Source organism: Sardina pilchardus, chromosome 2 (assembly GCF_963854185.1).
Source record: "Sardina pilchardus chromosome 2, fSarPil1.1, whole genome shotgun sequence".
In the NCBI taxonomy this organism is placed as follows: domain Eukaryota; kingdom Metazoa; phylum Chordata; class Actinopteri; order Clupeiformes; family Clupeidae; genus Sardina; species Sardina pilchardus.
In genome coordinates this window covers 30,218,084-30,236,659 of record NC_084995.1, presented here as the reverse complement: position 1 = coordinate 30,236,659, position 18,576 = coordinate 30,218,084, and positions in this window count along the sequence as shown.

Below are 18,576 nucleotides of genomic sequence, written 5' to 3'. Positions count from 1 at the left end.
TTTACAGACCTGAGAACAGCAGCAGGTCTTCGTTTTATTGGCATCTTTGGTCATTTAGGCTTACGGGTACATAATGAAGTGATGGCACCAAGGGCACCAATGTGACCATTTGCCTCTTTGGTTCAGGAGTTACTGTACAGTATGGTCATTCACATTCATCTTACAGTACATGGTTCTGATTGATCAGTCTGTTCCTGTGGAAACATGATACTCTGTAATGACATTGTGTTTTAAACATAACTAGTTTGTTTAGTTCCATGTTTTGAAGTTTAGCAACTGTGAAACTCCCTCTTTTCCTTTTGTTTTAGTGATGCCCTTTACCTGATTCAATCAGATTAATGGAATTCTCTATGACAATTCAAACTTAATAAAGTTGAGTTTTGTAAAAACCTAGATTTTTCGTAATTGTAAATGTAATGTGGTTTCAGAAATTATAGTCCTGACTTTCTTTTTTCACAGTGAACTCTGACCTACAGTATGATTAACTTTCTTGTCTTCGTTTGTTACATTAATTCTTTCTTGTCATTAACTGAGTTTCAATATTTTGATCATTCAGGATATCAAATTCTACGGGGTCATGTTTGTCTGAAGTCCTACTCCAAAAAATAATGTTCTAAAATATTGAATATTTTTTTGTACTACTGAAAAAGAGTATCCATGGTATTCCAGTAGGCTATGTTTATACATACTGTATGTCTATATATAGCCTATGTCTATATATATGTACTGGTTAGGGCTTCGGGCTTGTAACCGGAGGGTTGCAGGTTCGATCCCCGACCAGTCCAACACGACTGAAGTGCCCTTGAGCAAGGCACCTAACCCCTCACTGCTCCCCGAGCGCCACTGGTTGGGCAGGCAGCTCACTGCTCTGGGTTAGTGTGTGTGATTCACCTCACTGTGTGTGTGCTGTGTGTGTTCACTAATTCGGTTAAATTGGCTTAAATGCAGAGAAATGAATTTCCCTCACAGAATCAAAAAAGCATATATTCTATTCTATTCTATTATATATAATATATATATATATATATATATATATATATATATATATATATATATATATATATATATTAAATTTACTTTTAAAAAGTTAGGAAACTGATATCCTCAACATTTTTAAGTAAAGTACAGTAGGTGATTGCCTTAATGTGTGTAATTAACCTGGCAACCTCTGGAGTATGCCAAGTTTTGTGGAATTGCATCCATGGGGGGCTAAAAAATAAATAAATGTATGTGTACATTTAGTGACTGACACACTAATTTATATACACATGAGCTGAGCTGCAATAGTAGGAGATATATGCATATAAATTGCACAAATAGGAGATACAGACAAGTAGACAGGTTCACATTTATTTGTGTGGAGAGAATGTGCGGAACTGAGCTGCGGTCATATCTTGTACCGCTATGCGGTACATTTACTTTTTGTTGAGGCTGTTGTTGTTGTTGTTGTTGTTGTTGTTGTTGTTGTTGTGTATTTGATAAAAGTAATTGAAATCATAAGAACAACATTACTTTTCAAAATAAGTTTCCTTTATTTTTATCCATGAATAAATACAAATACATATAGCAACACTGTATAATAAATATGAACGTAATAGGCATTGACATTTTCTTAGTATACATACTAAATAAATAAAATAAAACATGTTTCTAAGAGAAATAAATAAGCACATAAATAGGCGAAATACAAATATACTGAATACATTTCACAGCAATATTTTGAAATTAATTGCAACAGGTAACTCAAACAGACAATACTGAGAAAAAAACATTTTCAATAACATAAACAAATTCATTGACAATACTGTTGTGAACATTTAAATACAGAGCATTCATGCTGTTGAACAAGCTTAAGTTCATAGTAATATGATGGCCCCAAAAACACCTATAGCAAAATCGACAACATATACTGTAGCACATTCACACTAAAACATACTGATAGTAAAATGAACAACAAGAAACAGTAATAGTCTTTTTTTCTGAGCTATATGAGTCCATTCTGTCTGTGAAGGCATTCCGGTATTCCAGTTCTCTATTTCTCCTGTTCCGGATCCTTCCGTCATGCAGCTGAGAGGACAGAGGGCTGGAGTGTGCTGACCAGTGACTGACCAGTGACCAGCTCCTACCACGGCCGCATCACAATCACAGAGAGCAGCGTGAGGCCACAGGTGGTGAAGAGGCTGATTTTACTGCTGACGTCACCAGAGGAAGAAGCATTGACGCCTGTTGCTGCAGCGTTGGTAGTTGTGGTGGTGGGACTCCTAGTGGTTGTTGTGCTATCTGTTGGAGAAGTGAACAGTCATGTTATAGAAATGGCCTGAGAACACGTGTGAGAAGTGTGAATATCTAGATGAGCTGAACTGGACTGAACTGGTACCTTCCAGCATGCCTGAGCCCTCCTCAGGAAGCAACTGCACGGCGGCTCTCCGGACGCGCGTCTCAGAGTTCAGTCCACTGGCTGAGTTCCCCTCCACAGAGGGCCTTGTGCTGTCATCATCTCCCCTAAGAGAAGCACTCTGAAGGGGGGACATCCTGGAGGGAAGACTGGGCCTGGAGTCCTGGTCTATCAGTAAGAACTGGGAGCTCTCCAGGTCACTGTAGAAGTTGCTGTTGCCTGATTGGCTGGAAAGGTCTTTGGTGGGGATGCATAGCGAGAACACAAAAAGTCCTGTAATGTAAGAGGAGAAATAGTTGAAAGGAGACACCAGTATCCGTCTGATAGAGTGGAAATAGTCAAAAGAACTCACTCCAGTATTCTAGTTTTGTGTGTAAATGAGCAGTTTACTAACCTGAGAATAACAGAAGGTTGAACATCTTTGGTAATGTCTTGAGAGGTGTAATGGAGACGATCAATTCAAATAAAATCCTGCACAAAGAAGACAATGAAACATTATGTATTTTCACATGCTTAGTATCATAAGTTTGAATTTAGATTCAAATATGTTACTTTACTTATCATTCTGCTTGGAAACTCACATTTCTACATACAAGTATATAAAACTTATATTTTCTAAAGTTCTAAAGACAAAATGATAGGATTTTGTTTCCAACATTTTCTTTCTTGTTTGAAATATTTCAAATTAATTTCTAAATAAAAGTGAAACAGAACTTTTAGACAATTATTCATTCAAGAATATTAACATCTATTTCTAAAAATGAAATTGATTTTACTGTTAGATGATATGGTGAAAAATAATTTAGAAGTCTGTTGCATATTCTAAGAAATTTTGCTGATAGCTTACCTTACAGGTATGTCAGGTACACCAGTGCAGGACGTTTGCTGTTTTGTTTCTGTCGTCTGAGGAAAGTCCTTTTTCTTGAGTCTGAATGATTCCCAGTGATGCTGAAGCTTTATAGAGGTGAGAAGAGTCTGATATTACGTGGGGATGCGTATGTGGGCAGGTAAGGGTGTATTCCCGTCCTACGTCATATTTTCACCTGCAAAGGAGGCCTGTACTTCATAACGGTATGGTAAGGACATTGCAGCAGATCTGAACGAGACTTTCTGGTTCTGACACATGGTGTTATGATTTAAGGTGGCACTGGGCATTAGGTGTGTCAGTGTGTAGCGTCATTGCTCCTTTTGTCATAATGAACACAATGACACCTTGGTTAGAGTGCTTTCCAAGATCAATATTTAGGATCTAAATAGCACCCATGACTTATGACGAGTGGAATATAACTTCATCGTTTTATTATCTATCACAAAAAAACATACTTTGTATTGGAACACCATGGCTACCCTTTACCAGAAGAAGACATTCCTTCTTTTTTTTTTATAAAGAACATTCATTTTAAAGTACGCATTTTGAACAAATATGACCCAAGTGATATTTGAGATATTGAATGACAAATATTATTGACCCTAATTTAATAAATGGTTAGAATTAACAAACTTAACTAGAATTAGAAAGTTCATAATAGTATTCAGCTAATGTGCCGAAATGACAAAATGTATAGTTCATTGTGAATTAATGTGTTCAGTATGCAAACCTTAGGAATTATGAATTAGTTTACTGCTTTCCCCTTATTAATTCATCATGAGTTCAGTAGGCCTATGTAAAAAATAGAAATTCATCATCATAACAAAGGAAACACTGATAACAGATACTAAATAAGACTATTAATGAGGAAAGCCATATTTGTTCATTCTTAAGTAACGTTGAAAACTTATGATGAATTAAGCATTAGTTAATGCTTAACTTACACTTTACTAATGGAAAAGCGTCTACCCTTATTGCAGTGTCACGATTTGTTTATTATGTAAGAGGGGTACTGCCATTTTCCAACTTTTTGTTTCTTCTTCTTCTTCTTCTTCTTTTTTCCCTACTTCCTAAAATGTTGGTGAAAAAGAAAATGTTTTTTTTTGTAAACCCCCCCCCCCCCCAAAAAAAAAATGACCCATGGCACCAAGGATGACAAAATGTTTATGGTATGTTGGTCCCAAGAGCCTGCATCAACTTAGCTTATAACCTGTAATTTGCACCTCCATGGAAAAAATGAAAATGCAATATCATACTGCTTTATTTGCATGATCTGCACCAAATTCCATGTGCATGATTAACATGCCATCCTCTGGGAGCTACAGTATGACGCTACACAGTAACACACCTAATGTCCAGTGCCACCTTAAATTACAACACAATGTGTCAGAACCAGAAAGTCTTCTTCAGATCCACTGCGACACATTGTCATTACCGTACCGTTATGAAGAACACACCTCTTTTGCAGGTGAGAATATGACGTAGGACAGGAATACCCTACGTGCCCATATACGCATCCCCACGTAATATCAGACTCTTCTCACCACTATAAAGCCTCAGCATCACTGGGAATCATTCAGACTCAAGAAAAAGGACTTTCCTCAGACGACAGAAACAAAACAGCAAACGTCCTGCACTGGTGTACCTGACATTTACCTGTAAGGTAAGCTATCAGTAAAAGTATTCTATATCATTGTTTAATTTGTAGAGCAGAAAAATCAATATCGTTTTTCGAAATTGATGTTAATTTTAAGTGAATATTTGTCTGTCAGTCCTGTTACATTTTTTTACTTTCAAATTAATTAAAGGTCAACCATTTGAGACTCAAAATGTATGGATGTTTATAGCCCATGGAAGTAAATGGTTGTAAAAGAATGTCTTGAACAAAGAAAATGTCATTGAGCATGAAATTCTATAATTTTATATTTAGAAGTTGTAGTTAAAAGTTCTATATATATTGAGTACAAATGTGAGTTTCCAAGCAGACTGATGTGTAAAGGTGTGGCAATAATGTACCTGAATCTAAATTCAAATGAAGCACGTCAAAATACATAATGTTTGATTGTCTTTTTGCAGGTTTTTATTTGACTTACCTCTCAAGACAGTACCAAAGATGTTCAACCTTCTGCTATTCTCAGGTTAGTAAACTGCTCATTTACACACAAAACTAAAATACTCGAGTGAGTTCTTGTGACTATTTCCACTCAGTCAGACGGATACTGATGTCTCCTTTCAACTATTTCTCCTCTTACATTACAGGACTTTTTGTGTTCTCGCTATGCATTCCCACCAAAGACCTTTCCAGCCAATCAGACAACAGCGATTTCTACAGTGACCTGGAGAGATCCCAGTTCTTACTGATAGACCAGGACTCCAGGCCCAGTCTTCCCTCCAGGATGTCCCCCCTTCAGAGTGCTTCTCTTAGGGGAGAGGATGACAGCACAAGGCCCTCTGTGGAGGGGAACTCAGCCAGTGGACTGAAGTCCTCTGAGACGCGCGTCCGGAGAGCCGCGGTGCAGTTGCTTCCTGAGGAGGGCTCAGGCATGCTGGAAGGTACCAGTTCAGTCCAGTTCAGCTCATCTAGATATTCACACTTCACACACGTGTTCTCAGGCCATTTCTATAACATGACTGTTCACTTCTCCAACAGATAGCACAACAACCACTAGGAGTCCCACCACCACAACTACCAACGCTGCAGCAACAGGCGTCAATGCTTCTTCCTCTGGTGACGTCAGCAGTAAAATCAGCCTCTTCACCACCTGTGGCCTCACGCTGCTCTCTGTGATTGTGATGCAGCCGTGGTAGGAGCTGGTCACTGGTCAGTCACTGGTCAGCACACTCCAGCCCTCTGTCCTCTCAGCTGCATGACGGAAGGATCCGGAACAGGAGAAACAGAGAACTGGAATGTAGGAATACCTTCACAGACAGAATGGACTCATGGACTCAATGGACTATAATGGGCTCATATAGCTCAGAAAAAAGACTATTACTGTTTCTTCTTGTTCATTTTACTATCAGTATGTTTTAGTGTGAATCTGCTACAGCATACAGTATGTTGTCGATTTTGCCATAGGTGTTTTTGGGGCCATCATATTACTATGAACGTAAGCTTGTTCAACAGCATGAATGCTGTGTATTTAAATGTTCACAACAGTATTGTCAATGAATTTATTTATGTTATTGAAAATGTTTTATGTCTCAGTATTGTCAGTTTGAGTTACCAGTTGCAATTAATGTCAAAACATTGCTGTGAAATGTATTCAGTATTTGTATTTCACCTATTTATGTGTTTATTTATTTCTCTTAAAAACATGATATATTTTATGTATTTAGTATGTATACTAAGAAAATGAGTATGCATATTACGTTCATATTTCTTATACAATGTTCACATTCTCTCCACAAAAATAAATGTCAACTTGTCAACTTGTCAACTTGTCCTCTATATCCTGTTTGTGCAATTTATATATGCATACTGTATATCTCCTACTCTTGCAGATCAGCTCATGTGTATATAAATTAGTATGATGAGTGTACAGTCACTAAATGTACACATACATTTATTTATTTTATAGCCCCCCATGGATGCAATTCCACAAAACTTAGTTAATTATACACATCATCTACTTTACTTAAAAATGTTGAGGATATCGGTTTCCTAACTTTTTTAAAGTAAAGCCAAAAAAATATTTTTTACTGTGTACATAGCCTACAGGAATACCATGGATACTCTTTCTCATATTAAAACTAACTTAATGAAGAGAAATAATTAATGTAACAAACAATGACAAAAAAGTTAATAATAGGTCAGAGTTCACTGCAAAAAAAAGGTCAGTACTGTGTAGTTTTTGAAACTACATCACATTACAATTACAAAAAGTTAAGTTTTGTTCAAAACTCAACATTACTAACTATGTTGTAAACATCACTCTAATAGAGCATTCCATTAATCTGTTTGAATCTGGTAGAGTCAGAGTATCCAATCAAACCCAATCCACTTTATTCATATAGCAGCACAATTAAAACAAACACAAGATTTCCAAAGTGCTGTACACCACAGCAATAAAGGATTACAATAGGACAAAAGTGATACAAATAAAAGTAAAAAGTAAAAGTGCAAATACAAAATAACAGTGGGATAAAAGTAATAAAAAAAGAACATAATGTAATAACATAAGATAAAACAACATAAAATAAAATAAGTCAAATCGAATCAGATAAATAACTAAATAAAGTGCACTGCCCACACAAACACGTTTACATCACATCAACCATGCTGCCTGATAAAAGCAAGTGAAAAAAGATGGGTTTTAAGTAGAGATTTACAATAAGACAATGAGGAGGCTTGTCTGATGTGGAGTGGCAATACTCCACAGTTTGGGAGCTGCAAGAGCAAAAGCTTGTTCTCCTCCGAGTTTTAGCCTAGCTTTAGGCACTGTCAGGAGCAACTGGTCAGCTGACCTGAGAGAGTGGCTGGGAATGTAGGGGTCTAGCACCTTGGAGAGGTACGGTGGGCCAAGGCCATTCAAGGCTTTGCAGTAAATGCAAGCAAAAGAAGTTTGAAATGAATTCTAAAATGAACAGGCCGCCAATGGAGTGAGGCTTAAATAGATGAGATGTGCTCACACTTTCTTGTGTTAGTTAAAGACGAGCAGCTGCATTTTGCAAATGGGCAATGGAGGACCCACTAACCCCCATAATGCATTGCAGTAATCCAGCTGAGTGGTCACAAAGGCATGAATTACTGTTCAAAGTGCTGTGTCTGAAAGACTGCTTTGATTTTTGCCAGCTGCTTTAACTGGAACTGTGGACTTCGCCACAGCTTTAATCTGGGTATCAAACTTAAGGGCAGTGTCCACCTTTACCCCCAGATTATTAGTGATTGTCCTGCAATACTGTGTAATAAGATCAACCAGGGTAGATCAACCAGATCAACCAGGGTATCACTGAAACAAAAGGAAAAGAGGGTGATTCACAGTTACTAAATGTTCAAATATGGAACGACACAGTTCTGTTAAAAACACAATGTCTTTACAAAGTTACATGTTTTCTACAGAAATGGACTCATCAGTCAGAGCCATGTAAGATGAATGTGAAGGACCTTAGCGACTCTTGAACCAGGGAGGCAAATGCTCACACTGGCTCTCTTGGTGGCATCACTTCACTCTGTTCCCATAAGCCTTTGCAAGAGTATTGGGATAATCAGTGTTGTGTTTCCAGAGGTTCTCATAGAATGGTTTTCATTCTATAACATGTTGATATTAAAAATTATGTGTGTCGGTCATATGTAATTTTTCATTGTCTGATTCAAAAAAGGTGATTGCACAATGATTGCACAATTACATTCGTTCTATGACTAAATTACCAAAGATGACAATAAAACAAAGACCTGCTGCTGTTCTGAGGTCTGTAAATATGTTCATTTAAACATTGAATAATAATAATAAAAATAGTGTGAATTGCAGTAACTATTTTCAGTCAATCAGATCATAATGACCAGAGATGCTAACGCTTTATACGGTTGAGAGGAATCTGATGTTAGGTGGCAACGCTTATGTGGAAAATGCAAGGACACACCAGAGATAACATATACAGGAGTCACGACCATAACTAAAACAACACTGTGCAGCGGATCCAAACTAGAAAGACAGGTTCATAACAAACCTCCTTCTAAGTGTTTTGAACAGTGAAGGTGGTGCTTGGCATTAAGGTGTATTGTCACTTGTCAAGTGGTAAACAAAAGAATACACACTTTCAGATGTGATTCATAGTGTATTTACTGGGAATGATGATCACAAAAAGCACAGACCACATTTTTTCTCATGTATTGGATCATAACTTTAAAGTTGTGTAGCAGAAAGCAAATCCAATAAAGAATGTATGACGTAATTATGGCCTCCACCCAGTATGTGGAACAGTTGACTAGATCAGTTGATTGTTCATATGCGTCATAATTAGATGTGGTAGCTAGGTGTATAACTATACATATAATAATAATAATAGATACGGTATACAGTATGTTCCCCATAGATATATATATGTCTATGATGTTCCCCCTCTGTCCTGTCATGGAATCTGTACTTGACGTCACACACTGAACATTTGCAACAAGCCTGAATGGTAGAATGGCACTGTATGTGAAAAGAGATCTGAAAGGTGTGCGATAGTCAGTCTGAACTGTGCCATGACTGAGAATAACAAATGGTCATGGTCAGTAGTGATTTAGGATTTTTCAGTTAAGGTATCTCTCTTTAAAAATGCTGTTTTATCCTTTCTTAAATTTGCAATGGTGTTAAATTCTATTACACACTACGAGGAACAGTTTGCATTCACTCACAATTAGTCAATTGGTCACATCAATGCTTGACCACCTACTATATATTGTAGGTCGCTTTGCCGCCACAACAGCCCAGATCTGCCATGCAATGGACTCTGAAGGTGTGACCAGACCTCTGAAGGTGTGCTGTGATATCTGGCATAATAGGCAATCCTTTAAGTCCTGTAAGTTTATGTTAACTGTCAATTGCAATTGACATCTGGAAAATGTTGAGGCCAAGTCAACAGAATAAACTTACCTTAGTTTATGTACCTACATGTAACAAAACCCATATTTGTCAATATATTTGTCATTGTTAAAAATGGCCACTGTCGCCTCCAGAGGCTAGATCTGAAGCGCTTACAATTTTAAATCTGATCAGACCCCCTTTGTCAGTTTTTCTACCAAATTTGATGCTATTATCACAATATAATCAATTATGCTTAATCCCCTTACTATGTGTGATATTTAATTTGACAAAGTAATACCAGCCTCATATGCCAAACTAGCCTGGCAAGCCAAACTATACATTAGATGTATAGTCTGGAGTCGGACCATTCACAGAGCTGAAGCCTGTGGGTGGGATGATTCGTTGTCATTCAAACTGTCTCTGCACGTAATAGGCCAGCACGTGACCAATCAGCGCTTTGTAACATTGTCCTCTATGGTTGTTCTGCTATCTCGCTGTCGCGCAGCTCTGTCGTCACCATGCTAAGGCAGGCTCAAGGACTCAGTACACAGATAGAGCATTCTGATTGGACCGACTGACCCGGTGTCAGATGCAGGATTGGCCTTAAAGGTGTGACACTAGACCATCCCGCTAGGCAAAAAAATATTATTTTGCCGCTATGGGTGCGTCTAGATTTCTAGGCTAATGTCAAACTGTTTTTCATTGGAAAAACAAGATGTAGGCTCGTTTGAAGAGCTCTTTTCCAAAACCCTATAAATCCATTTTTGAAAGCATTAAAAAGTCATGTTATTGAATTGTGTATTTCATGTAATGTATAAAAAAAAATGCAGTTGTTTTGATTTGATTGAGTAAAGATGAATGAACTTAACATAACCCAATTATAAGTCCACTGAAAACAAAATAAAAGTAAAATGATTCATGAGAATTCATTAAAATGGTGGATATAGCACATTGGATAAGAACTCTTTGTATGTTACATGATTAAATCTGTATGAAAATATCAAAACTACACTAACAAAAAAGACACATTCCAATGAAACACTGATGAAGGAAGGTGCATGTTTCATGACCCCAGCTAAATGCTCTGGAAGTCTGTTGGTGATGTATTTTGCTTCTAAAGGTGGCTTTATTGATGATTTATTTTTTCATGGGGACGTTGTTGTTTATAGGCTTTCAACAGCACTAGGAATTTATAGGGAAACTATGAATGAAAACATATTTAATAATGATGAACTAATGGTTTGTTAATGCTTAACTCATAACTAATACTAAATTGTGTATCCGTACTGGATATTGTTACCAGTATGTTTTCTACAGTATGTAAGAAGGGCAATCTTCTGATGTGGTGATGAAACTCTTTACATACTGTAGGTCTGCCTCTATCCTTAAAATATAAGCAAGTCTGGAGTGGCAATCTAGCGTACCGACATTTTCCAACTGGGCCAATGTAGGCCACCTTTGTTTTTTGTTTTGTTTTCATGGAAATCATTGAAATCATAAGAACAACAATACTTTTCTAAAAAAGTTTCCTTTATTTTTGTCTATGAATAAATACAAATAAATATATGTAGGAACACTGTATAATAAATATAAATGTACTGTAATGAGCATACACATTTTCTTAGAATACTAAATAGATAAAACATGTAATGTTTTTAAGAGAAATAAATAAACACATAAATAGGTGAAATACAAATACGCTCAAGACAACAAATGACAGACATCATTTCACAGCAATGCTTTGTCATTAATTGCAACTGCAGCTCAAAATGGGACCTCCATGAATCTCATTTGTCTGTCCACAAATGTCTTGAAATCTGGAAAATGTTGACGCCAAGTCAACACAACAAATGTATCTTATTACTGTAACAAAACTCATATTTGTCAGCCATTTTTAAAAATGGCCACTGTGGCCTCCAGAAGCTAAATCCAAAGTGCCTACGATTTTAAATCATGATCAGACTCCCTTTGTGAATTGTTCTACCAAATTTGATGTTATTATCACAAAGTAATCAATTGTGCTTCATACCCTTACCATGTGTGATATTTAATTTGAATATGTTCCATGATTAAATATTTATACAAATATCAAGACTACACTGACAAAAAAAAACAAACTAAAACAAATAACATATTCCAATGAAACACTGATGAAACACTTTTTCATAACCCCAGTTAAATGCTCTTAAAGTCTGTTGGTGATGTTTTTTTTGCTTCTAAAGGTTGCTTTATTGGTGATTTAATTTTTCCTAGGTACGTTGTTGTTGATAGGTCGTCAACAGCACTAGGAATATATATATAAATCATAAGAAGAGCAATACTTTTCAAAACAAGGTTACTTTATTTTTGTCTACAAATAAATATAGGAACATTTTATAATAAATATGAATGTAATGTGCATACACATTGCCTCATAGGCTACTAAATAAATAAAACAAAATATTTTAAAGAGAAATAAATAAACACATAAATAGGTGTAATACAAATATGCTCAAGATAACAAATGACAGCCATCAACTGACAGCAACTGGTAACTTAAACTAACAATACTGAGACATAATAACATGAACAAAATAATTGAAAATACTGTTGAGAATATTTAAATACACAGCATTCATGCTGTTGAACAAGCTTAGGTTCATAGTAATATCAGAGAGGATTAAAGCGGAGATAGCAATGAAGGATCTTTGGTAATACAGTATGATGGCCCAAAAAAACTATAGCGAAATCGACAATATAGCACATTCACACTAACACATACTGATAGTAAAATGAACTACAATAAATAGTAATAGTCTTTCTTCTGAGCTGTGTGAGTCCATTATAGTCAATTAAGTCTATGAGTCTAGCAGTCTGTCTGTGAAGGTATTCCTGTATTCCAGTTCTCCGTTTCTCCTGTTCCGGATCCTTCCGTCATGCAGCTGAGAGGACAGAGGGCTGGAGTGTGCTGACCAGTGACTGACCAGTGACCAGCTCCTACCACGGCCGCATCACAATCACAGAGAGCAGCGTGAGGCCACAGGTGGTGAAGAGGCTGATTTTACTGCTGACGTCACCAGAGGAAGAAGCATTGACGCCTGTTGCTGCAGCGTTGGTAGTTGTGGTGGTGGGACTCCTAGTGGTTGTTGTGCTATCTGTTGGAGAAGTGAACAGTCATGTTATAGAAATGGCCTGAGAACACGTGTGTGAAGTGTGAATATCTAGATTTGCTGAACTGGACTGAACTGGTACCTTCCAGCATGCCTGAGCCCTCCTCAGGAAGCAACTGCACGGCGGCTCTCCGGACGCGCGTCTCAGAGGACTTCAGTCCACTGGCTGAGTTCCCCTCCACAGAGGGCCTTGTGCTGTCATCTTCTCCCCTAAGAGAAGCACTCTGAAGGGGGGATATCCTGGAGGGAAGACTGGGCCTGGAGTCCTGGTCTGTCAGTAAGAACTGGGAGCTCTCCAGGTCACTGTAGAAATCACTGTTGCCTGATTGGCTGGAAAGGTCTTTGGTGGGGATGCATAGCGAGAACACAAAAAGTCCTGTAATGTAAGAGGAGAAATGGTTGAAAGGAGACATCAGTATCCGTCTGACTGAGTGGAAAGAGTCACTGGTTTTCACACCAATATATTAGTTTTGTGTGTAAATGAGCAGTTTACTAACCTGAGAATAACAAAAGGTTGAACATCTTTGGTAATGTCTTGAGAGGTGTAATGGAGAAGATCAATTCAAATAAAAACCTGCACAAAGAAGACAATGACATGCTTAGTTTCATAAGTTTGAATTTAGATTCAAATTATTGCCACAACTTTACATTCTGCTTGGAAACTCACATTTCTACATAAAAGTATGTAAAACTTATACTTTCTAAAGTTCTAAAGACAAAATTATAGGATTTTGTTTCCAACATTTTCTTTCTTGTTTGAAATATTTCAAATTCATTTCTAAATAAAAGTGAAACAGAACTTTTAGACAATTATTCATTCAAGAATATTAACATCTATTTCTAAAAATGAAATTGATTTTACTGTTAGATGATATGGTGAAGAATAATTTAGAAGTCTGTTGCATATTCTAAGAAATTTTACTGATAGCTTACCTTACAGGTATGTCAGGTACACCAGTGCAGGACGTTTGCTGTTTTGTTTCTGTCGTCTGATGAAAGTCCTTTTTCTTGAGTCTGAATGATTCCCAGTGATGCTGAAGCTTTATAGAGGTGGGAAGAGTCTGATATTACGTGGGGATGCGTATGTGGGCAGGTAAGGTATTCCTGTATACGTCATATTCTCACCTGCAAAGGAGGCCTGTAATTCATAACGGTATGGTAAGGACAATGCATTGCAGCAGATCTGAACAAGACTTTCTGGTTCTGACACATCGTGTTATGATTTAAGGTGGCACTGGGCATTAGGTGTGTCAGTGTGTCAGTGTGTAGCGTCATTGCTCCTTTTGTCATAATGAACACAATGACACCTTGGTTAGAGTGTTTTCCAAGATCAATATCTAGAATCTAAATAGCACCCATGACTTATGACGAGTGGGATATAACTTCATCGTTTTATCATCTATCACAAAAAAACATACTTTGTACTGGAACACCTGGCTACCCTTTACCAGAAGAAGACATTCCTCCTTTTTTTTTTAAAGAACATTCATTTTAAAGTACTGTACGCATTTTGAACAATTATGACCCAAGTGATATTTGAGATATTGAATGACAAATTATTGACCCTAATTTAATGAACGGTAAGAATTAACAAACTTAACTAGAATTAGAAAGTTCATAATAGTATTCAGCTAATGTGCCGAAATGACATAATTTATAGTTCATTGTGAATTAATGTGTTCAGTATGCAAACATTAGGAATTATGAATTAGTTTACTGCTTTTCCCTTATTAATTCATCATGAGTTCAGTAGGCCTATGTAAAAAATAGAAATTCATCATCATAACAAAGGAAACACTGATAACAGATACTAAATAAGACTATTAATGAGGAAAGCCATATTTGTTAATTCTTAAGTAATGTTGAAAACTTAATTATGATGAATTAAGCATTAGTTAATGCTTAACTTACACTTTACTAATGGTAAATTGTCTACCCTTATTGCAGAGTGTCACGACTTGTTTATTATGTAAGAGGGGTACTGCCATTTTCCAACTTTTTGTTTTTTCTTCTTCTTCTTCTTTTTTCCCTACTTCCTAAAATGTTGGTGAAAAAGAAAAAGGGTCTTTTTGTAACCCCCCCCCCCCCCCCCTCCTCCCCCCCCCCCCCCCCCCAAAAAAAAAAAATCCTACCTGACCCATGGCACCAAGGATGACAAAATGTTTATGGTATGTTGGTCCCAAGAGCCTGCATCAACTTATCTTATAACCTGTCATTTGCACCTCCATGGAAAAAATGAAAATGCAATATCATACTGCTTTATTTGCATGAACTGCACTAAATTCCATGATTAACATGCCATCCTCTGGGAGCTACAGTATGACGCTACACAGTAACACACCTAATGTCCAGTGCCACCATTACAACACAATGTGTCAGAGCCAGAAAGTCTTCTTCAGATCCACTGCGACACATTGTCATTACCGTACCGTTATGAAGAACACACCTCTTTTGCAGGTGAGAATATGACGTAGCAGGAATACACCCTTACCTGCCCACATACGCATCCCCACGTAATATCAGACTCTTCTCACCACTATAAAGCCTCAGCATCACTGGGAATCATTCAGACTCAAGAAAAAGGACTTTCCTCAGACGACAGAAACAAAACAGCAGACGTCCTGCACTGGTGTACCTGACATTTACCTGTAAGGTAAGCTATCAGCAAAAGTATTCTTAACCATATCATTGTTTAACTTTAGAGCAGAAAAATCTTTCAAAATTGATGTTCATTTTATTAATAAGTAAAAGTAAGTGAATAATTGTCTGTCAGTCCTGCTACAATGTCTTACTTTCAAATTAATTAAAGGTCAACCATTTGTGAAATGTATTCATGTTTATAGCCCATGGAAGTAAATGATTGTAAAAGAATGTCTTGAACAAAGAAAATGTACACTGAGCATGAAACTATAAATTTAGAAGTTGTAGGTAAAAGTTCTATATACTATTGAGTACAAATGTGAGTTTCCAAGCAGACTGATGTGTAAAGGTGTGGCAATAATGTACCTGAATCTAAATTCAAACTTATGAAATGAAGCACGTCAAAATACATAATGTGTGATTGTCTTCTTGCAGGTTTTTATTTGACTTACCTCTCAAGACAGTACCAAAGATGTTCAACCTTCTGCTATTCTCAGGTTAGTAAACTGCTCATTTACACACAAAACTAATATATTGGTGTGAAAACCAGTGACTCTTTCCACTCAGTCAGACGGATACTGATGTCTCCTTTCAACCATTTCTCCTCTTACATTACAGGACTTTTTGTGTTCTCGCTATGCATCCCCACCAAAGACCTTTCCAGCCAATCAGGCAACAGTGATTTCTACAGTGACCTGGAGAGCTCCCAGTTCTTACTGACAGACCAGGACTCCAGGCCCAGTCTTCCCTCCAGGATATCCCCCCTTCAGAGTGCTTCTCTTAGGGGAGAAGATGACAGCACAAGGCCCTCTGTGGAGGGGAACTCAGCCAGTGGACTGAAGTCCTCTGAGACGCGCGTCCGGAGAGCCGCCGTGCAGTTGCTTCCTGAGGAGGGCTCAGGCATGCTGGAAGGTACCAGTTCAGTCCAGTTCAGCAAATCTAGATATTCACACTTCACACACGTGTTCTCAGGCCATTTCTATAACATGACTGTTCACTTCTCCAACAGATAGCACAACAACCACTAGGAGTCCCACCACCACAACTACCAACGCTGCAGCAACAGGCGTCAATGCTTCTTCCTCTGGTGACGTCAGCAGTAAAATCAGCCTCTTCACCACCTGTGGCCTCACGCTGCTCTCTGTGATTGTGATGCGGCCGTGGTAGGAGCTGGTCACTGGTCAGTCACTGGTCAGCACACTCTCTGTCCTCCGAACAGGAGATCGGAACCGGATCCGGAACAGGAGAAACGGAGAACTGGAATACAGGAATGCCTTCACAGACAGAATGGACTTATATAGCTCAGAAAAAAAGACTATTACTGTTTCTTGTTGTTCATTTTACTATCAGTATGTTTTAGTGGGAATGTCCAATATGTTGTCGATTTTGCTATAGGTTTTTGGGGCCATCATATTACTATGAACGTAAGCTTGTTCAACAGCATGAATGCTGTGTATTTAAATGTTCACAACAGTATTGTCAAAGAATTTATTTATGTTATTGAAAATGTTTGATCCCTCTCAGTATTGTCAGTTTGAGTTACCAGTTGCAATCAATGTCAAAACATTGCTGTTAAATGTATTCGTATTTGTATTTCACCTATTTATATGTTTATTTATTTCTCTTAAAAACATGTTATATTTTATTTATTTAGTATGTTTACTAAGAAAATGTGCATGCCTATTACGTTCATATTTATTGTACAATGTTCACATTCTCTCCACAAAAATAAATGTCAACTTGTCAACTTGTCCTCTATCTGCTATTTGTGCAATTTATATGCATATATCTCCTACTCTTGCAGCTTAGCTCATATGTATATAAATTAGTATGACGAGTGTACAGTCACTAAATGTACACATACATTTATTTATTTTATAGCCCCCCATGGATGCAATTCCACAAAACTTGGCATACTCCAGAGGTTGCCAGGTTAATTATACACATCACCTACTTTACTTAAAAATGTTGAGGATATCGGTTTCCTAACTTTTTTTTTTTACTGTGTATAAACATAGCCTACAGGAATTCCATGGATACTCTTTCTCACATTAAAACTAACTTAATGAAGAGAAAGAATTAATGTAACAAACAATGGCAAAAAGTTAATAATAGGTCAGAGTTCACTGCAAAAAAGAAGGTCAGGACTGTGTAATTTTTTAAATTACATCACATTACAATTACAAAAAGTCAAGTTTTGTTCAAAACTCAACATTACTATGTTGTAAACGTCACTCTAATAGAGCATTCCATTAATCTGTTTGAATCTGGTAAAGTGTCCAATCCAACCCAATCCACTTTATTCATAACAGCACAATTTAGGCTAATTAAACACAATGTTTCCAAAGTTTCAAAAGTGCTGTAGCCTACACCACAGCAATAAAGGATAACAATAGGACAAAAGTGATACAAATAAAAGTAAAAAGTAAAAGTGCAAATACAAAATAACAGTGGGATAAAAGTAATAAAATAACATAACGTAATAACATAAAACAACATAAAATAAAATAAGTAAAATCAAATCAGATAAATAACCAAATAAAGTGCACTGCCCACACAAACACGTTTACATCACTTCAACCATGCTACCTGATAAAAGCAAGTGAAAAAATATGGGTTTTAAGTAGAGATTTACAATTAGACAATGCGGGGGCTTGTCTGACGTGGAGTGGCAATACTCCACAGGTTTGGAGCTGCAACAGCAAAAGCTTGTTTTCCTCCGAGTTTTAGCCTAGTATAGTTTTAGACACTGTCAGGAGCAACTGGTCAGCTGACCTGAGAGAGTGGCTGGGAATGTAGGGGTCTAGCACCTTGGAGAGGTACGGTGGGCCAAGGCCATTCAAGGCTTTGCAGTAAATGCAAGCAAAAGAAGTTTGAAATGAATTCTAAAATGAACAGGCCGCCAATGGAGTGAGGCTTAAATAGATGAGATGTGCTTACACTTTCTTGTGTTAGTTAAAGACGAGCAGCTGCATTTTGCAAACGGGCAATGGAGGACCCACTAACCCCCATAAT